General features: G+C 46.3%; 1 protein-coding gene across 1 annotated transcript in view; it reads right to left on the reverse strand.

The window, feature by feature from the left end:
* Positions 1-27,767, reverse strand: part of UCHL5 (ubiquitin C-terminal hydrolase L5) — a 287,690-nt gene that overhangs the window by 38,217 nt on the left and 221,706 nt on the right. The gene's annotated exons all lie outside the window — the stretch shown is intronic.

The raw sequence follows: 27,767 nt of genomic DNA on the forward strand, positions 1-27,767 counted from the left end.
GATCCGACCTCCATGTCATTGGGTGTTGGGGTACCTTCAAGGTCTGGTTTCTGAGGTCGAGCCTTTAGTGCTGTTACAGCTATAAAGTGTCCCACTTTGGTCACCATCTCATCATAGGTGGTAAGATGGCCCTGTCCCACCCACTAGAGTTATCCAAATGGTAAAGCTCGCAGAAATATGTGCAGGACCAGGGTCTCAATTATCTGTGCTGGTGTAGAGCTTTCTGTGGCAAGCCATTTATTCGCCAAATGTATTAGGTCAAACAGTTGGGTTCTTGGGGCCTTTCGATCTTGATATAACTATGATATCTTTGGGCCCAATTCTGTCTAGAAACTCAGTTTTAAAACAGTCATAGTCATCAGCAGCCTTTCCCCCCAGATCAGTATATGTTTTGGGCCTTTCCCAGAAGGAAGGATGCAAGGATAACAGCCCATTTTCCCCTGGGCCACTGTTTCCTTGCTGCAGTCCTCTCAAAAGCAAGGAGGTAAGCTTCTACATCATCATGGGGATCATGGGGACAATGGTCAGCATGTTGTCCCTCTACCACTGAAGTAAGCTGTGTTGTCAGCAAGCGGTTGCTTTCTTGCAGGACTCGATTGGTTGCCGGGCTTGATACGTCAAGTACAGATATAAAAAATACACAATATAGTGCAGATTGTCAAACACTGTGTGGATTAAGTGAGGTAAGGAATGGTCACTTACATTTTAAAGAGCCTATATTCTGTCTCTGTAAATAAGACTGGTATGCTTTTAGGGCAGCGTCCCACCGACCACTGACAAGGCAATGCAAAGCCATACAAAAACTCCCCAACGAACATCTTTATGACACATGGAGAATTACACACTCTGAAACCAAAACATTCATTCACTTCCACTTCTTTACTGTCCACAATACATACTCCAGGATCGATGGATTTCTCCTCTCGGGCTCACACCTAAACCAAATACATGCTTGCGACATTCAACAAATCACCTGGTCAGTCCATGCACCAGTAATCCTGACATGAAAAACATAGCCTCTACAACCTATACTAGATACTACCATCTAGCCTCTACAACTTAAAACATAGCCTCTACAACTTAGAAGATAGAAACACAACCCAGCCTACTGACTCAGGTATAAAGGCATACCTAGAACAGATCAACCTGCCAAAACTTACAACACAACAACAGACAGACTTAACCAAACCAATAGACGCACAAGAGATTATAAACACCATTAAAACACTGCCAACAGGCAAGTCACCAGGCACCGAAGGCCTAACAAATCAATACTATAAGACGTTCAGCATGACCCTAGCACCTTATCTAGCCACAGCCTACAATTACGCAACCGCCACGAAGTCTCTCCCAGGAGAGATGTTATTGACCCACATAGTCACATTACCAAAACCCAATAAACCCTCTACAGTACCGCAAAACTACAACCTATATCACTATTAAATACAGATGCAAATCTTTTGCCAAACGATACGCAGTGAGACTGGGCCATATCATACCGCGTATAATAAACAACGACCAAGTAGGCTTTGTGAAAGGGAGACAGGGATCGGATAACACCAGGTAAGTTATAACTCTACTATACAAACTTCAGACACAGAGACCAGAAGACCTGTTCATATCCCTAGACGCCGAAAAGGCCTTTGATAGATAACACTGCGGGTTTCTCAAAACAACGATGAAGAGATTCAGAATACCTGCGGAGTTTTTCGCAGCGATAGAAACGCTGTGCTGTGCACCTGCGGCACAGGTCCTAAATTCAGGATTCTTATCAGAGCCTTTCCGTCTAACAAACAGAACACGCCAAGTCTGCCCCCTGTCACCACTGCTATACATCCTGGCCTTGGAACCCCTAGCCAGTAGAATCAGAGACAACACAAACATACACGGGAATACAAGGATGGGCTATTCGCCGACTATGTGATATTGACACTTACGCAACCACTGATCTCACTACCTAACCTCCTTACCGAAATTAAGATGTATGGGGAACAATCATATTGTAGCGGAGTAGTAGTATAATCCACGGTATCTCCGCTGGTAGTCCGATTCAGCATAGAAAGTGTAGGTAGCGTAAATACAATCCCTTTTTCCCAAGAACTAGACGACACATAGTTTGGGAGTCAACTCAGCTTTTATTGCCATGCAACCGTTTATATACAAGTCCCCATGCAAGGGGTTTCTATACTGACATTCCAGGGGTTTTCCCCTGGTGGACTCTGTGGAAAACTTAACCTGCAATGCTGTTTCCCATCATGCCTTTCTGTACAGGAGAGATAATTGTGTAAGAATATACTGTTGGGGGGCGGGGCCGGACCGCCATGCTGGCAGGTCGCACAACAGAACGGCTCCTGCAACTTTTCCCAGTTTTCACATTAAAAAACAGATCACATACCCACCAAACTACTGCCAATGGCAGCCCTCTGTGAGAAGCCATCCTGGTTTCGAGGAGAGGCTTGCCGCAAGGTTTTAGTCCCTCGTGGGGCACTCTCCGTCTCCCACGATGGGGAATGCTCGGGCAGTGAATGGAGCAGACGGCCGCCGCCGCCCTACTATCCTGCCCACCAGTGGTCAGAGCACAGCACGAGGTTAGGGGGGTCTGGCCCTGTCCCCCCCCAACCCGGACCAGCAGGGGTGATCCTGGTCCCCACCAGCCTGCAGACGCACCAGCACGCCAGGCGGTAACAGAGAAGACCCAACACTCTGAGGCCACACCAAAATGGCAGAGACCGTGTGCAGAGTTGCCCAAGAAAAAGGGGGAAAGGACGCAGCCACACTGGCAGAAAGCCGAAATGGGCCACGAGGACACCAAATACCTGCTGAGACCCATCCCGGGATGAACAACACAGTGGAGGAGCAGCCGGAACCACGTTGACCCAATGCGAGTAGCAACGCACACCACCGGGGGGGGGGGGGAGGGGGTTGGCACCAGCGACCTACAATTCCAGCACACTTAAGCAGAACGAGTCCCCGCAGTGAGAGGAGATGCCCCAGCGACGACGCCCTGTAAGCTGAGCCTCACAGAACGCCGACACACACGGACCGACAGCTAACATGGCTGGAGGGACCCGGTTCCAGGCAGACACAGGACTAACTCGCAAGTATACCACATGGGCTCTATCAGCCTGCCGCATGTCTGGACTGTGCCTAAAATGGCAGCACCCTAGTTTTCGTCCCTCTGCTGCCCCATACTTTAAAGGCAGATCCCATGGCATAAAACCACTGACTTTTGTCTGGCTGCTGGAAGGTTAACCTGGGATGGAAAAACCCACGCATGTTTGAAGCACACATATATTGAACTTTGATTTAATAGGCTAGGTCCTCTGCTTTAGTTGAATAGCCTTACCGTTAAAGACACCAACCTTCCTTAGCGATCTTATAAGAATTAACCTGAATGTTATTATGTAATCTAACTGCAATAACCTGTCTACATCTCTAGTGTTGCATGCCAGCATTACCTGTATTGACCATAGAATGACTAACATACTGACAATGCCTTGTCGTCTAACCTATAGCAATGTAGTACGTGGCCACATACAGTAAGCCTGTTAATACCACACATGTCTAACACAGAGTACACACATATGAAAATGATTTACCTAAACCAAGCTTGACTATTATTGAAAATTGTGCATCCTCTTCTCCCCCTAATCGGCTTAGCATATTGTTATACTCATGTTTATTCTTACCCCCAATATTACAAAATTGTGCATGCCTAACTTGATACCCCAAATGTAACATGTGATACTAGCTTCGATGATTGCTGTTAGGGTACCTCGGAAGTGTATATTTTGATTTCCAATGCACAAAAAAAAAAAAAAAAAAAAAAAATGAATATACTGTTAATTACCTTATCTCTCCGTACAGAAAAATATAACATTTAACATAAAAATACATAACTTGTACAATTTTACATGGAATTGTCCGAATGACCCTTCATTGAATGGCTGGGATCTGAGCGCACCATCTGGCTAAATACCGCTCAGATCCATTCATTAGAATAGGAAAGCCATTCGCATGAAGGGCTTTCATACGAATGCAAATAGACAGTATACAATATGCTGGCTGTTTACACGAATGCTCTATTTACACGAATGGGGTAATCATACGAACGGTATGGAAGTCCAGCGGTGTTCGCGAGGTCGAGTAGCCGATTTTAGTTACAGGCACTCGACGACCAAACACCGCTGGGCGTTCGTAAGCAAAGATGGCCACCATGTTCAGTTATACGAACGGTGGCCACCCATAAAACCATTAATGTTCTGCGGTTAGAATGTTGCCAGTTCGTTAATTGGAGACACACTACTCCCTTGTGTGGTCTCTCGTTTGGTTGTTTATTCGTTTCACGAACAGAATATTCCACTATTGTTCGTGAAACTAGCATACAAATGCCCTCAGTCTTTTAGAATGTATAATTAACATATGGACACAGTCTACTATACTGTGTTATACTGTGGCTAGGTTTGCCACACATATTATAAACTAAACCTAATAAAAACACAAGCTATGGGGATAGGAATATCCAAACAAATGCTAACCCAACTAAGAGGCCGCTTCCAATTTGACTGGAGGGAGGACCACCTCACCTTCCTGGGGCTGAGGATCCCACAACTATTGGAATTAAACTATGGCAGGCTAATGCAGGAGATAGGAGGAACACTGAGAGGATGGGAAAACAGATACTTGTGGGGGGAATGACGTCCCTTAAAATGATGCTGTTGGTATTGATACCCAAGTATCAATACCTGTTACGTACATTACAGATCTTCCTGCCAAACACCTACTTAAATAAACTACAACAAATATTACTGTTGTAGTTTATTTAACCAAATTTCCACCAACTTGCTATACGAAACGAAGCTCACTACACAATATGGCACTCCCTGGCACATACTAGAGGCCAATAATAGATGGGAGGAATTTGTGGCAGGGAATGAGAGGATGGGGACACCACACCATAATACGCTGGATGTATAGACACAAACAAGGGTAAAGGAGATCAAAACCCAAGAATGAGACACTCTGTTGTAACGCAGCAAGAGTCATTAAGTAAATAAACTCCTCGTAGGAAGCACGAATACGTAAGGGAGAGGGAATCGTTACTGCATGTAAATACTGCACATAGATTAGACAACTAAAAGCAAAACCCAATCAACTGTAGAGAACAGGGGCTTGAGCACAAATAAACATAGTAAAGGCACTGCACTGCCAATTGTGATGTTGTTCTGATTGCATACAAACTGTTGTTAAAACCACCATGTGTTGACACACCGGGAATTTAAACCCATTCTTCCTAGTTACCTTGTTACAATGTACCTAAATTGCACAATGATTTTACGAAAAATTGGAAGCATCCCCCTCCCTTCTTTTATTCTGTACCCCAATTTATGCAAACTGTTCAATAAAAAATGCAATTGAAAAAGAAAAAAAGGCAGAAGGTACAGAGGATCAAGCTACAGCTGACTGAGGAAGCTCCAGGAAGAGTGAAATGCGTATTGACAATCAAGACTTCAGATTTTAAATACAAAGTTTATTTTATTCGCTTAAAATAACGTATGCATTAATAAATTAGATTTTATACTAAGTCCATTGGAGCCCCAGGTACCTTCATTGGGGGAAGTGCCACCCTCCCTAGAGTGGCACAAAGCATACCACCATCAGAGCCAGGACCTTAAAGCTCTGAAAGAGGTGAGCTCAATACCTATTCATATTCAACTACAATACCTCTACAACTATACTACACATTGGATGTCTTGATTGTTTTTATCTTTCTGGAGGAAAAAGGAAAAATCCCAGCAAGAAACAGTGGTGGGATGCTGCCCTAAAAGCATACCAGTCTTATTTACGGAGCCAAAAATATAGACCAATTCCTTACCTCACTTAATCCACAGTGTTTGACAATCTGCACTATATTGTGTATTTTTTTTTTATATCTTTCATATCTGTTCTTGACGTATACGATTCAAGCAAGATTTTATAAGACAACCCCTCAACACCCATAGCGCTCCACTTAAGGTATATGTTAACTATATACCAAACCCACCTTCTGATTTAATTGCATGTGGAATAAAGGGTAATCCACATTAGTGTTTAGAGCTGCTATACACAGATTTCACCACAAATTCCTTTTATGTAACACACACTCTCCCAAGAGGAGATTTTTGTTCCCCTCCCAATATCGGTTATAATGTTTAACCAAGCAATTAGCAGAAACACCACAAGAATGCGGACAAGTATGTTCATGCCGAAGAAGGGCATCAGGGAGATTTGTTCTTCACAAGATGATGAACGGTATGGAAAAAAAGCAGCATACACCTCTGCAGCACATTTAGTTGCAGGCAGCAGCACTATGGGGGCAGACTGGGCAGCAAACTACCTAGTAAACAGAAGACAATGCCTTTATTATATTCAAAAGTTCAAAGGCAGGGAAAAAGTAGTAGAGGCTGGGAATGTGGATTCTGTTCGTAAAACCACATCTTGCAAAATGTAGCTATTGACAATTGTTTATTGTAGAAAGTGAGAGTAGCAGGAGCACACTCACAAATCTAATTACAAGGAGCAGTGTAGCCAGAATGGTCTGTACCCCAAAAGCCACCAGCATCTCTATTTTGCAAAGCAGAGGAATTAGATTTAGGTTACAAACCAGAGGAAATAGATGAATAACATCTAGCAGTAAAGTAGTACATTTTCTGTACTGCTTGTGTGCATCAGATTTAAAGGAGTAGTTGTTTAAGGCAGACTTACCTGGTAGGCACTTCACCATACCGGACGGAGAGCTGCTAATGCACTGCACACTTTTTCTTGTTCTTAACAGCACATTTATGGAAGATAAATATCCCATGCAGCAGAAATCCATCAGGTGACACGAGTGGTGACAGTGCAGAGTTCAGATATATTCTGCTACATGCTGAGATTATGAATCAGAAGCACAGTTTAACTAATATTCTAGCAGCTCTTCAAGCTACGCTAGAAAAGCGGGTTGGTCATTCAGCAAGCACAACAGTACACAAGCGCTTTGTAGTGAGTGATGGTTTAGCCAATGTGGTTAAAGCCATCATAGATGTGGACTCTATAAGTGTGCACTGTACTTCACACCGATACAGAGGGTGGAAGATTGTGCCACCTAGTAGAGAGATGCTGAACGATCGCCAGGCAGTTCCACCACTGCGTGAAGGCTAGTCAGAAGTTGAAAGAGCATCAAGAACAAGCAGGTTTCTTGCAGCATCGTCTTTGCCAAGATGTTGAGACAAAGTGGAACTTCACTTTGTAGATATGCAATGTATCATTGAGCAGCACAGAGCAATACATTCCCTATCCTCAAAGAGGAGCACAGGAGTGACATGTCCACTAAGGGGGGGAGAGGAATAATGAGCAGTAGGTTAGATTGTGACGGTCCTTAAATCGTTCAAGGATGGCCAGGCTATTTTATTAATCAAGTTCCTAAAAGACAACATGGAAGCAGTCCTATAAAGCCGTGTGATCGATTCTGGAGAGAGGCTGCATCAAGACATGGCAAGTTTTATTACAAAGGTTGCATGCGTGAAATGATGTACACCACTCCAGAGTTAATGCAGTCTATCATTTGTGATCAAAGAAAAAATGTTAATCTCTCTCTAAAGAGTAATATCCAGCCATGTGGAAAGTAAAACTAGTTAATAAAGTGATAAACCACACTAAAAACACGTAATCAAACTTGTTATTGAAGTGTGTGTGACAAACTGCCATTTGCCACTGGGCATTGGAGAGGACTGATTGCTAGCCTCCTGCCCTGCGACTATGGCCCTGGCATGTATTGCCCTTTAAGAACTGTATTTGGGGCTTATGGACTTATATTCTACTGTTTCTGGACCTTTAATTGTGTTGTACAAAGAAAGGGTTTGTACTTTTAAACTGGCACTTCGGATGCAGTCGAAGTGCCGAAGTCGCCGGCATTCGACAAACAAACACGTGGAGGCGGCCATTTTAACTTATTCGAACGCCGCTGACCCGTACCTGCTACCTTACTTCGACACCGCGGCTGAGACTAAGTCCCGTTCGAATATTCGAACACTCATTTTCTCGGTGTAAAATAGACCGACCACACAGACCAAATCCATGGAACTGTTTTGGGCATGAAAAGGTGCTTGCGGTCGTTTAAAAGTGACTTATACCTATTGTAACGGAGCTCCGTGTACCCCGACCGAGTACCCTCCGTTGATGGATGCTCCTAGCGCTCTCAGAGGACTCCAAGCACTGCAGACGACACCACAACCACCGCAGGCTCCACAACCGCCGTAGCTTAACTGGAGCCGCGCCGTCTTCCGTCCACCCTGGAATGAACCTTCAGCATTCAGGAACGTGTGGGGAAGATCTCTCCTCCAGGAGAGCGTATCTGGAACAAGCTCTTAAAAGAGCTAAGTGATTAAGAGCTCAGGGGAATATGCAGAGCATAGCAATCCCCAGTGTGATATAGCAGTTCCCTCCAATAACGAGACAAGGCTACGTATTGAGGGTCAGAAGAGGTCTGAGATGCTGGAACACCCAGCCTGGCTTTTATTGAGGTTACATGCAAATAGGACACTCCCAGGGGGAGGCATAAAATCACCAATCACACATCTGGTGCAGCCCACACATTTCCTCCCCTCAGATAAACAGTTAAACCAATTATTACATACAATAAAAATACAGTTTTTACACACACACTGTAACTTTAAAACCATACATTTAATTTCAATAAAAGTTGCATATTCAGACTCAGCATACATCAAACATAAACCCTTCCAAAAATCAGCCAAATCCCTCCAGTGGATCAAAAGTTAGCTGGAAGTCCTTTATGACCGACCGCAAGCACAATTTCCTGCCCAAAACAGTTCCATAGATTTGGGCTGTGCGGTCGGTCAATTTCATGCGAAAAAACGACTAAGTCCCATTTCGAACGGGACTTAGTCTCTGGAGCTGCAAGTTCCGTATGGGAGAAGGTAAGGGTCAGCGGTGTTCGGCAAAATGTGTAGCCGATTTCAGTTCCACAGAATCTTTAGCATACACCGCTGACCGCATTCGAGGAAACCAAGATGGCCGCCGCCACGTGCAATTGACCGGCAGTAACCTCACAGCCTGGGAGGTAAATTGCCTGCACACTTTAACTTCTGGGTGGTCCGCCTGTGTGGTACTTGGTTCAGTAAGCCCTATTTACTGAACCAAGTGGGGGAAAGCCAGGAACAAGTTATTTTACCGGTCTGGGGACATAGTCTTAAAGGGGCATTGTTCAGCAAAGTCACAATATGTCCCCAGACGGTTCTTAAAGGGCCATACACACCCAATAAATGTTAATAAGTCTTCAGGGGCACAATCTTCCAGGGGCCATAGTCATGAGGCAGGAGGCTGGCAAACATGCTTCTCCACAATCCAGGGAAGCAGGGCAATTTCTCATTTAAAGGGCCAGTTACAAATAGCGATTTGTAACACATCTCCCCTTTGGGGGGAAGACTAACCAGGCACCTGACCTTCTGTCGGTCAGTGCCTCCGTTAGTCGATCCACCAACCCACAATAAACAGATGTCCGAGTAGCCCCCCCACAACATCAAAGTACAGGAACAGCCCACCCACAACACACAGTCACTGCACCTGGGTATTTGGCTGTGGTAATGAGGCCACATGCCGAGGGTACTTGAAGGGCAGAGGCCAACTGCACTCTGCCCAGATGCCAGCTCTTCTGCTGGGGTAGCCTGCAGGACATCAGGCTCTGGACCAGGGACAAAGGTAGGGCAGAGGCCGACTGCACTCTGCCCAGCTGCCAGCTCTTCTGCTGGGGTAGCCTGCAGGACATCAGGCTCTGGACCAGGGAAAAAGGTAGGGCAGAGGCCGACTGCACTCTGCCCAGCTGCCAGCTCTTCTGCTGGGGTAGCCTGCAGGACATCAGGCTCTGGACCAGGGAAAAAGGTAGGGCAGAGGCCGACTGCACTCTGCCCAGCTGCCAGCTCTTCTGCTGGGGTAGCCTGCAGGACATCAGGCTCTGGACCAGGGACAAAGGTAGGGCAGAGGCTGACTGCACTCTGCCCAGCTGCCAGCTCTTCGGCTGGGGTAGCCTGCGGGACATCCGGCTCTGGACCAGGGACAAAGGTAGGGCAGAGGCCGACTGCACTCTGCCCAGCTGCCAGCTCATCTGCTGGGATGCTTGGGACATAGTCCGGCTCAGTAGCCAAGGGAACATGGACGTCAGTAGGGGTTAACATTGCCTCTGTTAACTCTGGTGCCACGCTAGGAGTTACCTGGGGAGGGGAATTTGTACTTACCCCCTCCTCTGGGTGTCCCGGTGAGGGTAGTTGGGGATATGGAAAGGCTGTCCAGCATCCCTGTAGGTCAGGCACAGAGACCACGGTCCCATCTGCGCCGTCTGGGGGATTGGTGTCTCCCCTTGTTAGGGTAAGCTGCCGCTGGGGAGAGGGGGTGCTGTGCTCCTTTCCCGGAAACACAGGCTGCCGCTGGAGAGGGAGACCGCCTGTCTCCACTCCCGTAACATTGTCCTGTTGCTGTAGAGAGGGACCAAATGTCTCTGCTCTCTGTAAGACACACTGCTGCTGGGGGGGAAGGTCGGCACCTTCGGCCCCCTGGGGTACACACTGCCGCTGGAGAGGGAGACCGCCTGTCTCCACTCCCTTACCATTGTCCTGTTGCTGTAGAGAGGGACCAACTGTCTCTGCTCTCTGTAGGACACACTGCTGCTGGGGGGGGAAGGTCGGCACCTTCGGCCCCCTGGGGTACACACTGCCGCTGGAGAGGGAGACCGCCTGTCTCCACTCCCTTACCATTGTCCTGTTGCTGTAGAGAGGGACCAACTGTCTCTGCTCTCTGTAGGACACACTGCTGCTGGGGGGGAAGGTCGACACCTTCGTCCCCCTGTAACTCCCACTGCCGCTGGAGATCTGGGTTGGTTGCCCAGCATCCCTGTAGGGCCGGTAGAGAGACCTCGGTCCCATCTCTACCTGCCATCTGGAGGGCATCGCCGGACCAGTCAGGGAGGTCTGGTTCTGCTTGTCGGGTAGGTTGGGGCTGCACGAAGCTGAGCAGGTGTAGGTAGTCCTGCTCCAGCTCCCACTCCCTTGTTGCCAGGTGGGTCATGTCTTTTCTCACCTCTCGTTCGTCAGCCCAGACATACATGCCCATCCGGTAGTCGTAGATGTCCCAGAACCTAGACTCCTCCGTGCTGCCGAAATCAGGCTCCTCCTCCATGGCGTCCAGAAGTAGACCAGGACCATCATAATCATCCCCCTCCGGTAGGTCGTGCTCGGCCGTCCAGGGAGTAAGTCGAATGGTATGCCACCAGAGGGCCTGGTATGCGTTGTCTAGCCCGATCTCTCGCCATACCAGGGTCTCCAGTCTTGCCACCCACTCATCTAGGGGCTGCTCCCCCAATAGACATATTCGCATTGCCACACGCTTCTGTAGCCGCTGCTCATCACTGGGGAGGCCCTCACCTCGCCGCCACTGGGCATCTTCCAGGGCATCATACCAGAGTTCCCTTCTGGCTGCATCCCTGTAATCTGCGGCCTCCTTCTCCTCCTCATCATGGAACGCTGTCCGCAAACCAGCTGATTCCATCCTGTTGTAGCCAGGGGCGCTGCCCAATGGCTAGCGTTGCCCTCAACGGTAACTCCAAACGTTACCAGTGTCTCTGAGCTGCTTCTCCTCGCACTAGGACGCCATCCCACCGCTGCCACCAATGTAACGGAGCTCCGTGTACCCCGACCGAGTACCCTCCGTTGATGGATGCTCCTAGCGCTCTCAGAGGACTCCAAGCACTGCAGACGACACCACAACCACCGCAGGCTCCACAACCGCCGTAGCTTAACTGGAGCCGCGCCGTCTTCCGTCCACCCTGGAATGAACCTTCAGCATTCAGGAACGTGTGGGGAAGATCTCTCCTCCAGGAGAGCGTATCTGGAACAAGCTCTTAAAAGAGCTAAGTGATTAAGAGCTCAGGGGAATATGCAGAGCATAGCAATCCCCAGTGTGATATAGCAGTTCCCTCCAATAACGAGACAAGGCTACGTATTGAGGGTCAGAAGAGGTCTGAGATGCTGGAACACCCAGCCTGGCTTTTATTGAGGTTACATGCAAATAGGACACTCCCAGGGGGAGGCATAAAATCACCAATCACACATCTGGTGCAGCCCACACATTTCCTCCCCTCAGATAAACAGTTAAACCAATTATTACATACAATAAAAATACAGTTTTTACACACACACTGTAACTTTAAAACCATACATTTAATTTCAATAAAAGTTGCATATTCAGACTCAGCATACATCAAACATAAACCCTTCCAAAAATCAGCCAAATCCCTCCAGTGGATCAAAAGTTAGCTGGAAGTCCTTTATGACCGACCGCACGCACAATTTCCTGCCCAAAACAGTTCCATAGATTTGGGCTGTGCGGTCGGTCAATTTCATGCGAAAAAACGACTAAGTCCCATTTCGAACGGGACTTAGTCTCTGGAGCTGCAAGTTCCGTATGGGAGAAGGTAAGGGTCAGCGGTGTTCGGCAAAATGTGTAGCCGATTTCAGTTCCACAGAATCTTTAGCATACACCGCTGACCGCATTCGAGGAAACCAAGATGGCCGCCGCCACGTGCAATTGACCGGCAGTAACCTCACAGCCTGGGAGGTAAATTGCCTGCACACTTTAACTTCTGGGTGGTCCGCCTGTGTGGTACTTGGTTCAGTAAGCCCTATTTACTGAACCAAGTGGGGGAAAGCCAGGAACAAGTTATTTTACCGGTCTGGGGACATAGTCTTAAAGGGGCATTGTTCAGCAAAGTCACAATATGTCCCCAGACGGTTCTTAAAGGGCCATACACACCCAATAAATGTTAATAAGTCTTCAGGGGCACAATCTTCCAGGGGCCATAGTCATGAGGCAGGAGGCTGGCAAACATGCTTCTCCACAATCCAGGGAAGCAGGGCAATTTCTCATTTAAAGGGCCAGTTACAAATAGCGATTTGTAACACATCTCCCCTTTGGGGGGAAGACTAACCAGGCACCTGACCTTCTGTCGGTCAGTGCCTCCGTTAGTCGATCCACCAACCCACAATAAACAGATGTCCGAGTAGCCCCCCCACAACATCAAAGTACAGGAACAGCCCACCCACAACACACAGTCACTGCACCTGGGTATTTGGCTGTGGTAATGAGGCCACATGCCGAGGGTACTTGAAGGGCAGAGGCCAACTGCACTCTGCCCAGATGCCAGCTCTTCTGCTGGGGTAGCCTGCAGGACATCAGGCTCTGGACCAGGGACAAAGGTAGGGCAGAGGCCGACTGCACTCTGCCCAACTGCCAGCTCTTCTGCTGGGGTAGCCTGCAGGACATCAGGCTCTGGACCAGGGAAAAAGGTAGGGCAGAGGCCGACTGCACTCTGCCCAGCTGCCAGCTCTTCTGCTGGGGTAGCCTGCAGGACATCAGGCTCTGGACCAGGGAAAAAGGTAGGGCAGAGGCCGACTGCACTCTGCCCAGCTGCCAGCTCTTCTGCTGGGGTAGCCTGCAGGACATCAGGCTCTGGACCAGGGACAAAGGTAGGGCAGAGGCTGACTGCACTCTGCCCAGCTGCCAGCTCTTCGGCTGGGGTAGCCTGCGGGACATCCGGCTCTGGACCAGGGACAAAGGTAGGGCAGAGGCCGACTGCACTCTGCCCAGCTGCCAGCTCGTCTGCTGGGATGCTTGGGACATAGTCCGGCTCAGTAGCCAAGGGAACATGGACGTCAGTAGGGGTTAACATTGCCTCTGTTAACTCTGGTGCCACGCTAGGAGTTACCTGGGGAGGGGAATTTGTACTTAGCCCCTCCTCTGGGTGTCCCGGTGAGGGTAGTTGGGGATATGGAAAGGCTGTCCAGCATCCCTGTAGGTCAGGCACAGAGACCACGGTCCCATCTGCGCCGTCTGGGGGATTGGTGTCTCCCCTTGTTAGGGTAAGCTGCCGCTGGGGAGAGGGGGTGCTGTGCTCCTTTCCCGGAAACACAGGCTGCCGCTGGAGAGGGAGACCGCCTGTCTCCACTCCCGTAACATTGTCCTGTTGCTGTAGAGAGGGACCAACTGTCTCTGCTCTCTGTAGGACACACTGCTGCTGGGGGGGGAAGGTCGGCACCTTCGGCCCCCTGGGGTACACACTGCCGCTGGAGAGGGAGACCGCCTGTCTCCACTCCCTTACCATTGTCCTGTTGCTGTAGAGAGGGACCAACTGTCTCTGCTCTCTGTAGGACACACTGCTGCTGGGGGGGGAAGGACGGCACCTTCGGCCCCCTGGGGTACACACTGCCGCTGGAGAGGGAGACCGCCTGTCTCCACTCCCTTACCATTGTCCTGTTGCTGTAGAGAGGGACCAACTGTCTCTGCTCTCTGTAGGACACACTGCTGCTGGGGGGGAAGGTCGACACCTTCGTCCCCCTGTAACTCCCACTGCCGCTGGAGATCTGGGTTGGTTGCCCAGCATCCCTGTAGGGCCGGTAGAGAGACCTCGGTCCCATCTCTACCTGCCATCTGGAGGGCATCGCCGGACCAGTCAGGGAGGTCTGGTTCTGCTTGTCGGGTAGGTTGGGGCTGCACGAAGCTGAGCAGGTGTAGGTAGTCCTGCTCCAGCTCCCACTCCCTTGTTGCCAGGTGGGTCATGTCTTTTCTCACCTCTCGTTCGTCAGCCCAGACATACATGCCCATCCGGTAGTCGTAGATGTCCCAGAACCTAGACTCCTCCGTGCTGCCGAAATCAGGCTCCTCCTCCATGGCGTCCAGAAGTAGACCAGGACCATCATAATCATCCCCCTCCGGTAGGTCGTGCTCGGCCGTCCAGGGAGTAAGTCGAATGGTATGCCACCAGAGGGCCTGGTATGCGTTGTCTAGCCCGATCTCTCGCCATACCAGGGTCTCCAGTCTTGCCACCCACTCATCTAGGGGCTGCTCCCCCAATAGACATATTCGCATTGCCACACGCTTCTGTAGCCGCTGCTCATCACTGGGGAGGCCCTCACCTCGCCGCCACTGGGCATCTTCCAGGGCATCATACCAGAGTTCCCTTCTGGCTGCATCCCTGTAATCTGCGGCCTCCTTCTCCTCCTCATCATGGAACGCTGTCCGCAAACCAGCTGATTCCATCCTGTTGTAGCCAGGGGCGCTGCCCAATGGCTAGCGTTGCCCTCAACGGTAACTCCAAACGTTACCAGTGTCTCTGAGCTGCTTCTCCTCGCACTAGGACGCCATCCCACCGCTGCCACCAATGTAACGGAGCTCCGTGTACCCCGACCGAGTACCCTCCGTTGATGGATGCTCCTAGTGCTCTCAGAGGACTCCAAGCACTGCAGACGACACCACAACCACCGCAGGCTCCACAACCGCCGTAGCTTAACTGGAGCCGCGCCGTCTTCCGTCCACCCTGGAATGAACCTTCAGCATTCAGGAACGTGTGGGGAAGATCTCTCCTCCAGGAGAGCGTATCTGGAACAAGCTCTTAAAAGAGCTAAGTGATTAAGAGCTCAGGGGAATATGCAGAGCATAGCAATCCCCAGTGTGATATAGCAGTTCCCTCCAATAACGAGACAAGGCTACGTATTGAGGGTCAGAAGAGGTCTGAGATGCTGGAACACCCAGCCTGGCTTTTATTGAGGTTACATGCAAATAGGACACTCCCAGGGGGAGGCATAAAATCACCAATCACACATCTGGTGCAGCCCACACATTTCCTCCCCTCAGATAAACAGTTAAACCAATTATTACATACAATAAAAATACAGTTTTTACACACACACTGTAACTTTAAAACCATACATTCAATTTCAATAAAAGTTGCATATTCAGACTCAGCATACATCAAACATAAACCCTTCCAAAAATCAGCCAAATCCCTCCAGTGGATCAAAAGTTAGCTGGAAGTCCTTTATGACCGACCGCAAGCACAATTTCCTGCCCAAAACAGTTCCATAGATTTGGGCTGTGCGGTCGGTCAATTTCATGCGAAAAAACGACTAAGTCCCATTTCGAACGGGACTTAGTCTCTGGAGCTGCAAGTTCCGTATGGGAGAAGGTAAGGGTCAGCGGTGTTCGGCAAAATGTGTAGCCGATTTCAGTTCCACAGAATCTTTAGCATACACCGCTGACCGCATTCGAGGAAACCAAGATGGCCGCCGCCACGTGCAATTGACCGGCAGTAACCTCACAGCCTGGGAGGTAAATTGCCTGCACACTTTAACTTCTGGGTGGTCCGCCTGTGTGGTACTTGGTTCAGTAAGCCCTATTTACTGAACCAAGTGGGGGAAAGCCAGGAACAAGTTATTTTACCGGTCTGGGGACATAGTCTTAAAGGGGCATTGTTCAGCAAAGTCACAATATGTCCCCAGACGGTTCTTAAAGGGCCATACACACCCAATAAATGTTAATAAGTTTTCAGGGGCACAATCTTCCAGGGGCCATAGTCATGAGGCAGGAGGCTGGCAAACATGCTTCTCCACAATCCAGGGAAGCAGGGCAATTTCTCATTTAAAGGGCCAGTTACAAATAGCGATTTGTAACACCTATCTCCCGAACGGCTGAACGGATTAGAATGATTTTTGGGTATGTTTGTATTTGGAATGTGCTGATTAATAATATTATTGTTATTAATATTGGATGTATAGTTTTAGAGTTATGAATGTTGGGTAAAAAGTATGTTTTAAACTGTACAGATAAGTGGGTTACCTCTCAGGCGAAGGAGAGGAGATGTGTGGGATGTAACCATTGTGTGATTGGGTAATGTATAATTGTCTGGGGCGTCTCCCTTGCAGGGGAGAATTGCATAAAAGCAGAGTGTGTGCCATTAAACCTGAGTTCTTCTTGACCCTCAACACGTAGTCTTGTCTCGTGATTGGAGGGGACAGCTATATTCACACTGGGGATTGCTATGCGCTGCATACTCCCTTGAGCTTTAATCACTTAGCTCTTTTGAGAGCTTGCTCCTGTTACGCTCTCCTTGGAGGAGAGGTTTTCCCCACAGGGTTCTGGATGCAGGAGGTTCATACACGGTGGAAGGAAGACGGCGGGACTCCAGTTAAGCTACGGCGGTTGTGGAGTCTGCGGTGGTTGTGGTGTCTGCTGCAGTGCTTGGAGTCCTCAGGAGCATGCGTCAATGGAAGGTGTCCGTTACAGTGTGCACCAGAGATTCTCCTCCAATGTATGTAATTTATCTGCGGACATGTTATTAATGTGTTTGCCAACTAGCCCTCCTACATTAAAGGGACACTATAGTCACCCAGACCACTTCAGCTCAAAGAAGTGGTCTGGGTGCCAGGTCCCTCAGGTTTTAACCCTTCAGATGCAAACATAGCAGTTTCAGAGAAACTGCTGTGTTTACATTTGGGGTTTAGCCAGCCTCTAGTGGCTGTCTTCTGGACAGCCACTAGAGGCGCATCTGTGACGCTGGAGGCTCCTGTGACGTCGGCCGGGGAGGAGAGGTCACCAGCGTCGAGGGAACCCGGCACTGGAATAAGGTGAGATGCTGAAGGGGTTCTAACCCCTTCAGCGCCAAGGGAGGGGGACCCTGAGGGTGGGGGCACCCTCAGGGCACTATAGTGTAAGGAAGACCACTTTGTTTTCCAGACACTATAGTGATCCTTTAATATAATATACTAGTTAGTATATATAAGTAAAAAGGTAGATAAAAGGCAAATATACTAAATACATGTACATTTTATATACATTATATACCAGTAGCAGTTAATGTAACAAACATTTAGGTTCCAAGATAGACAGTGATAAAAGATACCAAATAATGACTCATATGGATACCCTTAAGTGGCAATCTTTCACTTTAAATTTTGACATTTTGCTCATTGAAGAATTTCCAAAGTTTAGTTTACCGGCCACTAGAGGTGGGGCACCAATAATATATGGTGCTAGTTGAGAGATTGGTTACCCTTGAAAACTATACAACCCTATATATTTGAACTCATTTCAGTCTGCAACTTTCCTCTGATGAAGATGCACACTAAGTTGCACTGAAACGTGCGTCAAGCGTGCAGTCTTTTTTGCACATCACTGTGAATATCACTGTGCACGCTTAAATTTTTTATAATTTAATTTACCCTGTCTATTCAGTTTTAAGAGGAGAGGAATCTTTACATATCTCTACCTTATGCTACACTTTCTATTGATAGTCATGGTGGCTAAGCCCATTTACTTTTTCCTTCCATTTTATATGCAGTAGCCTTTTTGTACACATACCGATGGCAGTTTCCAAAACACTTAAGGCAGGCATTGACAAATTTGTTTTGAATCTAGGAGCCACCTGAAAAAGTTAGGAACCTTTTAAAAACTAGCAAAGTTTAATTTACTAGAAATATACAATTCTTAAAGGGACACCATAGTCACCAGAACTAATACAGCTTAATGTAGTTGCTCTGGTGCCTATAGCCTGTCCCTGTAGCCGTTTCAATGTCCAGTCTGGCTGTTCCTTTAAAGACTTGTTTGGCCCTGTTTGGCCATGGACTTTATTGTCGATCTACCTATCTCTAAGAGACAGACTGTTATCCTCACCGTGGTTGACAGGTTTACTAAGATGGCACACTTCATTCCCCTGCCTAAACTCCAGTCTTCTCCCGAATTGGCAGAGATATTCGCTAAGGAGATTTTTCGCCTACATGGGATACCCTCTCAAATTGTATCGGACAGAGGCTCCCAATTTGTTTCCCGCTTTTGGAGGTCCTTCTGCTCTCAACTTGGTATTAAATTAAACTTTTCTTCTGCCTATCATCCTCAGTCTAACGGAGCTGCTGAACGTACCAACCAGAAAATTGAACAATATTTACGATGCTTTGTTTCTGAACACCAGGATGATTGGGTCGGTTTGATTCCTTGGGCGGAGTTTGCACACAACAATCTCGTTTGCGATTCTACTCATTCAAGCCCCTTCTTCATGAATTATGGTTTTCATCCGTCTATTCTTCCTTCGGATTCCCCTTCCCAGGGGGTGCCGTCGGTTGATGTTCATGTTGCCAATTTGAGGAAGTTGTGGGATCAAACTCGACAAATCCTTGTGCACAATTCTATGTTGGTCAAGAAACACGCTGATAAACGTAGAAGGGCGGCTCCGGTCTTTGTTCCAGGTGATAGGGTATGGCTGAGCACGAGGAACATCCGTTTAAAAGTGCCCTCCATGAAGTTCGCTCCTCGTTATATTGGACCCTACAGGGTGCTGACCCGTATCAATCCAGTTGCGTATCGTTTAGCTCTTCCTAATACCTTACGCATTCCGAACTCGTTTCACGTTTCATTGCTGAAACCACTCATATGCAACAGATTTTCCTCCACAATAGCCCCTCCTCGCCCCGTTCAGGTGGAGGGTCAGGAGGAGTATGAGGTTAACTCTATTATTGATTCTCGAATCTCCCGGGGGAGAGTACAATATCTGGTTGATTGGAAGGGATATGGTCCTGAGGAGAGGAGTTGGGTACCTCAGGAGGATGTTCATGCTCCCCGTCTCCGCAGGGCGTATCACTCTCGCTTCCCATCTCGTCCCGGTTCATTCCGCCCGGTGGGCGTATCTGAGAGGGGGGGTACTGTCAGGGTACCTGTGGTCTCTACCTCCGAAAGAGGTAGAGACTTAGCTGTTCCTCCATCCAGACGGTCTGATGGCTCCCTTCCCCGCGGTCTATCCGGTCATGCTAGGCCGGCCGCGAGGGAGTGACTGCCTTTTACAGCATCTAGGCAGGAAGTAGTCATCAGGACACTCCCCCGGAACGACCTGTCAGTCAATTGCTGTAGGACCAATCAGGACGCCTTGGAGGCGTGGTTACTGCTCTGAACAGGGTATTTAACAGAGCTTATTTCATTAGCTCATTGCCCTGTCGTGGTTCTAGCTTGTTCTAGTCACTCAGTGCTTGTGTATTCTATTATCCCTTTTGGTTTTGACCCGGCTTGTTTACCTTACTCTGCTTATCTCTGTTACCCTTGATTCGGCTTGTCTCTCGCTTACCTGTCTTCTGTTACCCTCGACCTCGGCTTGTCTTTGACCATTCTATACTGTACTACTTACGTTAGTCCGGCCATTCTAAGGTCCGGTATACGTATCTGGCTACTGTTTGTACTCTGCGTGTTGGATCCCTGTCCCGATCCTGACAGAGGTTGGCTTAACCCCGAATGTAAACATAGCAGTTTCTCTGAAACTGCTTTGTTTACAGCTGCGGTGTTAAAACCTGAGAGACATGGCACCCATACCACTTCATTGGCTATCACTCCTGCTACCCACTAAATTTCCAAGTAGTCCTTCGTTGTACATGCTGCTCCAGCTTTTTTTTTTATTCTTTATTTTGTTGTGCCACAAGCAAATAAACAAAAACCTGTTCATCATACATGTCCGTACAAAGCTGCTTTATCTCTTGTATGCAATACCATACCATTTCTGAGCCTTGTCCTTTCTTCCCCTTCCTAAAAGTGCTCCTCTACATGACTGACTCATGGCTGCAACATGAGTGTTTGCAAGCTCATAAGGGGAGCATGTTTAGTTTGAATTAGACACCTTTATATTCCTTTTCTAGCTCACGTTTATGAATGGGCTGGGTGCCAAGAGGTATGCAGATTTCTCTTCATAAGGTTGCTAGCAGTATCAGTGTCTATCCATGGATTAGGAGTCAAGGTATTTAGCTACAGCTGGTGTTTGGGCTTAGGCTGTCTTGATGTCGGACAGGGGTTTACTGGGACGGATAGGACACATTGACTGTGTTCGAATAACACTGACATTTAAATGTAATCAAAAGTTATAAGACAAAGTAGGGAGCTTTTGAATGTTATTAATGAGAACTACTGCCACTTTGTTACAGCCCAAGTTACTCTACATTTGTTTTGCCAAGGACAGCATTTGCCTGAAAGCTTCACAGAGCTACCCACTGCCAAGTTCTGTAATTCCCCCCCAGCCTTCACTTGTGATCCTCCATTGATTTCTGGCAGAGAAAGTCGCAGGAGACGAATTCAGAAGATAGCAGCACCTACTAAGAATAGCAACAGTCAAATACATATCACCAGCACTGTACCCCTAGGCAGCTGCACGCCAAGTGGCTATGTGATGATAATGGGTGTTTGCAAAATATGCATAAAACCAGAAAGGTAAAAGAACGGTTTTAAAACATGTTTCATGTTTCTTCTGTGCAGAGCTGTACCGACAGTTAGTATTTCCACCATCGTATGCAATATTGTTTCTATAGAATAGCATTATAAATAACAAGTTATTTGCAAGGGTTTCCCTCTTTGTTTATATCTATCCTATGAAACCAAACATTTCAACTTCTGCCTTTTTAGACGCAGCATTCTTTAAAACAAAATGATGCTTTGGTCCTACAGCTAATCAGGCACCACTTTTAGAAAGGAGTAATCTTCAAGATGACTATATCTGCAGAGTATTGTGCCACAGTGAACACATGCATTAGCAGAGTAGATTGAAGACACCTATGCTCAGCCTCAGCTGATTAGAAGGCCATCCAAAGCTTATAACTGCATTTCAGTGGACAACACACAGACTGATGTTGGGAAGAGAAATCCAGAGACTGACTGGATTTATAGGCGTATAGAAGTTAGGGAGCCTAAGCTACCAGTAAAGGTGGATTTGAGGCGGATTTCCTGCATCTCTGATTAGCAAACATGTATTGCAGTCATCTTAGATATTTCTGCTTGAAATATTTTTTTCTTTCTGTAAAATAAAAAACCTCTGAACACAGCCTAAAGAGTGTCTACAAAGTTCAACTTTTCATTGACCACTCTTTCTACTGGATCCAAAAGAATGATGCTAACACTAAAATATATTCAATGCAAAATGGCAATAGTAAGATAATATTAAAAATCATACTTTGCCTTATGGTGAGTGAAAAGTCGATTTTTAATGGCAGTAACAGCCATTAAAAAAGAGAACATATTGAGGATTTGTAAAGAAGCTACTGGGGCAGCAACATTGCCATTATAGTGTTAGGCCAAAGCCCCAGATAAATAAAGATACAAAACTAATTGGATAGCTGATTGCTGAACAAGATACTATGCCATTCTGTGGTAACACCTATGGAAGGACAACTGCAACACTCCACCGATCTGGCCTTTATAGCATACTGGTCAGGTGAAAGACTCTCCTTACTGCAAGACACATATACCATGTTCCAAATTATTATGCAAATTCTATTTAAGTGTCACAGAGATTAAATATTTTGTTTTTCAGTTTAACTCATGGATGGCATTGTGTATCAGGGCTCTTTTGATCACTAAAAACAATCTTGGACACCTGTGATAATTAGCTTGCCAGGTGAGCCCAATTTAAGGAAAAACTACTAAAGGAGGGTGTTCCACATTATTAAGCAGAGCACCATTTTCATGCAATATGGGGAAGAAAAAGGATCTCTCTGCTGCCGAAAAGAGTGAAATAGTTCAATGCCTTGGACGAGGTATGAAAACAGATATTTCACGAAAACGTATGCGTGATCATCACTATTAAGATATTTGTGGCCGATTCAGAGCACAGATGGGTTCGTGCAGATAAAGGCACATTGAGGAAGATTTCTGCCAGATCTATGCATCGGATCAAGAGAGCAGCTGCTAAAATACCATTACATAGCAGCAAACAGATATTTGAAGCTGCTGGTGCCTCTGGAGTCCCACGGACATCAATGTGTAGAGTCCTCCAGAGTCTTGCAACTGTGCATAAACCTTCTATTCGGCCACCACTAACCAATGCTCACAAACAGAAACGGCTGCATTATAATACATGAAGACTAATTTTCAAACAGTCCTGTTCACTGATGAGTGCCGTGCAACCCTGGATGGTCCAGATGGATGGAGTAGTGGATGGTTGGAGGACGGCCACCCTGTTCCAACAAGGCTGCGACATCAGCAAGGCGGAGTCATGTTTTGGGACGGAATCATGGGAAGAGAGCTGGTCGGCCCCTCTAGGGTCCCCGAAGGTGTAAAGATGACCTCTGCAAAGTATGTGGAGTTCTGACTGACCACTTTCTTCCCTGGTACAGAAGGAAGAACTATGCTTTCTGTAAAAAAACTCATCTTCATGCATGACAATGCACCATCTCATGCTGCAAAGAATACCTCTGCATCAATGGCTGCTATGGGGATAAAAGGAGAGAAAGTCATGGTGTGGCCTCCATCCTCCCCTGACCTCAATCCTATTAAGGATCTTTGGAGCATCCTCAAGCAAAAGATTTACGAGGGTGGGAGGCAGTTTACATCCAAACAGCAGCTCTGGAGGCTATTTTTACATCTTGCAAACAAATTTAAGCAGAAGCTGTCCAAAAACTCACAAGTTCAATGGATGCAAGACTTGTGAAGCTGCTATCAAATAAGGGGTCCTATGTTAAAATGTAACGTGACCTGTTAAAATGTTATTATAAGTTTGATTGAAATAGCTTTTGATTTCAGTAAATATGCTGCAAACACAACAAATGACAGTTTTCAGTTCTTTACAACCTATAAAGTGTTTTGAAACTTACTGTGCGTAATAATTTGGAACAGTGCATTGTAAGTTTATGTTTATGATGACTGTTATTTACATCAATTATTTAGGTAAATGAGAAAAATATAATTTGCATAATAATTTGGAATAGGGTGTAAAAGTCAGTTAGAATTTGAAGGAAAAAAAAAAAAAAGTACCAAACAGACGCTCAGACTGGTCTGGTCTGGTCTGGTCTGATGAAATGAAGATTAAACTGATTTGCCTCAATTTAATGTCATATTTGGCAGAAACCAGGCAACGCTCATCACCTGTGCAATACCACCCCAATGGTAAAGCACATGGTGTTGGTTGCATTATGCGTTGGGGTGTTTGTCAGGGTTGAGAAAAAGCTGAATGCATGATAAAAAAAAAAGATATACTTAAAAAGAAAATGTCATGACTTACCTGGCCCTCTCATTAAAGAGGTGGGTATTACACTTCTGTAACACCCACCTCAAGTCCGCCTGCGCTCCTTCTCTGTTCTTTGCCTATTTGCCCTGCTTGGAGATACTTTCCCAAGCACGGCAAACCTCCACCTGGCAAAACTGCTACAACTTTAGCGCTTTAAAAAAATTATATTTGACAGTTTCCCGTTTCATGGTTCACCTTCCAACAGGCCAATGACCCTAAGCTGAGCCAATATATCTCAAAATTGGCTTAGGGACACTTCTGTGAATGTCCTTAAAGGACCCCTTCAGCTACTTACCTTTCTCCAGCACCGGGCTCCCTCGGCGCTGGGGTACTCTCCTCCTGCCGACGTCAGCGCCAAATGCGCATGCACAGCAGGAGCCGCGCGCTTTCAAACTGCCCATAGGAAAGCATTTTTAAATGCTTTCCTATGGACATATGTGTCTTATCACTGTGATTTTCACAGTGAGAAGCGTGGAAGCGCCTCTAGCGGCTGGATATCAGTGAGACAGCCACTAGAGGCTGGATTAACCCTCAGTGAAACATAGTTTCTCAGCTGCAGGGTTAAAACTAGAGGGAGCTGGCACCCAGACCACTTCATTGAGCTGAAGTGGTCTGGGTGCATATAGTGGTCCTTTAACATGACCAGGTCTTGTTAATAAAAATAAAAATATAGGTTTGTTATTTAATCTAAAAGACATGCAGTTGGTGTGCAATGGAAGAGAGGTTGGGAATGCTAATGCTATGTTTATTTCTCAGGTTTAGAATAAGTTTTCACTTTAAATTATTTCCCCCTAACTGTGACATTTGTTCTAGAGATAGGTTGTAGGGACTAGTCATTTCTTTTTACATGATTGTTTCTTCTTCAGCATTATCTTTATTGTCATGAACTTAGGCAGATATTGTTGTATCGTTTGTTTTTCATTCTCTCATGCAGAACAACATCTTTATAGGGATTTTTTTTTCTTAAACATATGTTCATAACTGGCATCACTAATAAATTATGCAATCATTAGCAAGCATGTATTTTACTCAAATAATTTTATACATGCAAAGTGGGCCCCCAAAAATCACTGGGTCTCCAAATCCTAGGGTGAAAGCTATGCACAGCTTTTACCCTCTGTCATTGCCAACTTCCTAAAATGGCTCCTGTGCGCTCCAGGCAGTAAAAATCATTGTTGCGGGTTACCAAGGCAACGCTCTGATACTATGAATCCGGACCTTCACGAAAGCCATTATATGACGTCTGCAATGGTAAAGGCTATCCACACTGGACCACCAAAAAACAGCATCATCTCTTCCTGCTAAGTAAATAGAGGGAGGACATATATATATATATATATATATATATATATATATATTTCAATAAAATTTAATAAAAAAATGTTTATATGTGTATAAACACATTCAAGCCACATCCAATCCCCTCCCACTTACAGCCCCTATACCATAATACATCCCCTACACGAACACTGGATAAACTACACACACACTGCAGCCCCCACACGGTCTGTGTGTGTACCCGTTTCTGCCTTTGTGGTATGTGCCTGTGCATGTTCCTTTTTCTGTCTATGCATGTGTATCTGCGTGCGCCAAAAGGCATGTTAAGTTCATAAATTAAACTTGGACAATCAAGAATTCAGGCAAACCAAATTTTCTTTTGTGCACACTAGTCTAGTAAATAACTCCAATTTAGAAAGCCTGTCCTTGTAATGGAAGGTTTCCACGATTTTTAAACAAGGAAAGAACTATTAATACCCTAATCCAATGCCAGTTAAGGCTGTGTGTCTCTGTGGGCCCTATGTCAAGGAACTAGGAACAAAATTGCTGCAAATCCAATGTGGGCAGCAACGTCCGTACAGATAACGGTCTGCATGACTATCATCCCAGAAGGAAGCCTCTTCTAAAGATGATGCACAAGAAAGCCTGCAAACAGTTTGCTAAACACAAGCAGACTAAGGACATGGATTACTGGAACCATGTCCTGTGGTCCGATGAGACCATGATAAACTTATTTGGTTCAAATGGTGTCAAACGTGTGTGACGGCAACCAGGTGAGGAGTACAAAGACAAGTGTGTCTTGCCTACACTCAAGCATGGTGATGGGAGTGTCATGTTCTGGGCATGCATGAATGCTGGCGGCACTGGGAGCTACAGTTCATTGAGGGAACCATGAATGCCAACATGTACTGTGACATACTGAAGCAGAGCATGATACCCTCCCTTCGGAGACTGGGCCACAGGGCAGTATTCCAACATTATAACTATGCCAAACACACTTTCAAGGCACGACCACTGCCTTGCTAAAGAAGCTGAAGGTAAAGCTGATGGACTGGCCAAGCATGTCTCCAGACCTAAACCCTATTGAGCATCTGTGGGGCATCCTCAAATGGAAGGTGGGGGAGCACAAAGTCTCTAACATCCACGATCTCCGTGATGTTGTCATGGAGGAGTGGAAGAGGACTCCAGTGGCAACCTGTGAAGCTCTAGTTAACTACATGCCCATAAAGGTTAAGGCAGTGCAGGAAAATAATGGTGTCCACACAAAATATTGACACTTTGGGGTGTACTCACTTTTGTTGCCAACGGTTTAGACATTAATGGTTGTGTGTTGATTTATTTTGAGGGGACAGCAAATTTACACTGTTATACAGGCTGTACACTAACTACTTTACATTGTAGCAGAGTGTAATTTCTTCAGTGTTGTCACATGAAAAGATAAAATATTTACAAAAATGTGAGAGGTGTACTCACTTTTGTGAGATATTGTGTGTGTGTGTGTGTGTGTGTGTGTGTGTATATATATATATATATATATATATATATACATACATATACCTATATATATATACACACAAACATTTTTTTCTTTCCAACTTTTTTGCATAAAAGGTTGTCCCTCTTTCTTTTTACACATGTACTCCTTTATATTTGAGTTTGACGTGGAGATATCAGTTGCCACTATTGAAAAGTATACATTTTTTCATCATACTGTTTTGTGCACCCTCCACTTTCTTATGCTAGTGGATGCCGAATGAAGGCCAAACATAACTGTGCCTAGCTGCAGGGTGGCCAAATGGGAAAATACGGGTGAATGATGCAATTAAACAGGGTTTAATAAATGTTGAAAACATTTGAGTAGACAGGTTGCAATTTAGTATGTTTATTGATGACACCCAAGTGGCTGGCCTGGTTTGTGACATGTTTTGATTTGAAGTGTGAATATAACATACTTAGATGAGGTTCGTGTCTATGGCCATCCAATCATAGAACACACATAATTATGACCAACATAATTTTAAAGTACACTTAACTAGGCCTGTGCGGAGTCAAGAAAGGGCTTAAAACAATTAAGTAGGTGACCTACAGTGAAAAAAGACAGATTATTAACAGGCAGTACACCACATGTATTGGTCCAAGTTTGGGCATGACATAAATTACTAAACAAACTAGGCCCAATGAATGCCTGAAAACCCAGAGGGCAAGCATGAAAATGAAGGGTGACTATCTGAATTGCAGATGTTAAAATGGATATCGCCGAACGAATACAGTAAGCGAAATGTACGAACCTAATTGAAGTATCACTGTGATGCTATGTATGATTGAAATAGACCAAATTTGCGTTCTTATTGAAATTCGCCATTTCCGAATGAGGGAAATATATGAACTGAACTGCGAATACCACTGCAGTTAGTGAAAGGCTGAATGTGGGCCGTAAACATGTTGAATGTCAGTAATAGCACGGCCCAACGAACAAACTTACGGGTGAACAGCAACAGAAAACGCGGCAGCTGGGCCTTACTTGGCAGAACATCATGAGCATCGAGGGAAGCGGCTGTTTTTATTTTTTTTACTAGACTGTTACTAGTGTTAATGAATACATGCA

This window comes from Pelobates fuscus, chromosome 7, assembly GCF_036172605.1.
Source record: "Pelobates fuscus isolate aPelFus1 chromosome 7, aPelFus1.pri, whole genome shotgun sequence".
In the NCBI taxonomy this organism is placed as follows: domain Eukaryota; kingdom Metazoa; phylum Chordata; class Amphibia; order Anura; family Pelobatidae; genus Pelobates; species Pelobates fuscus.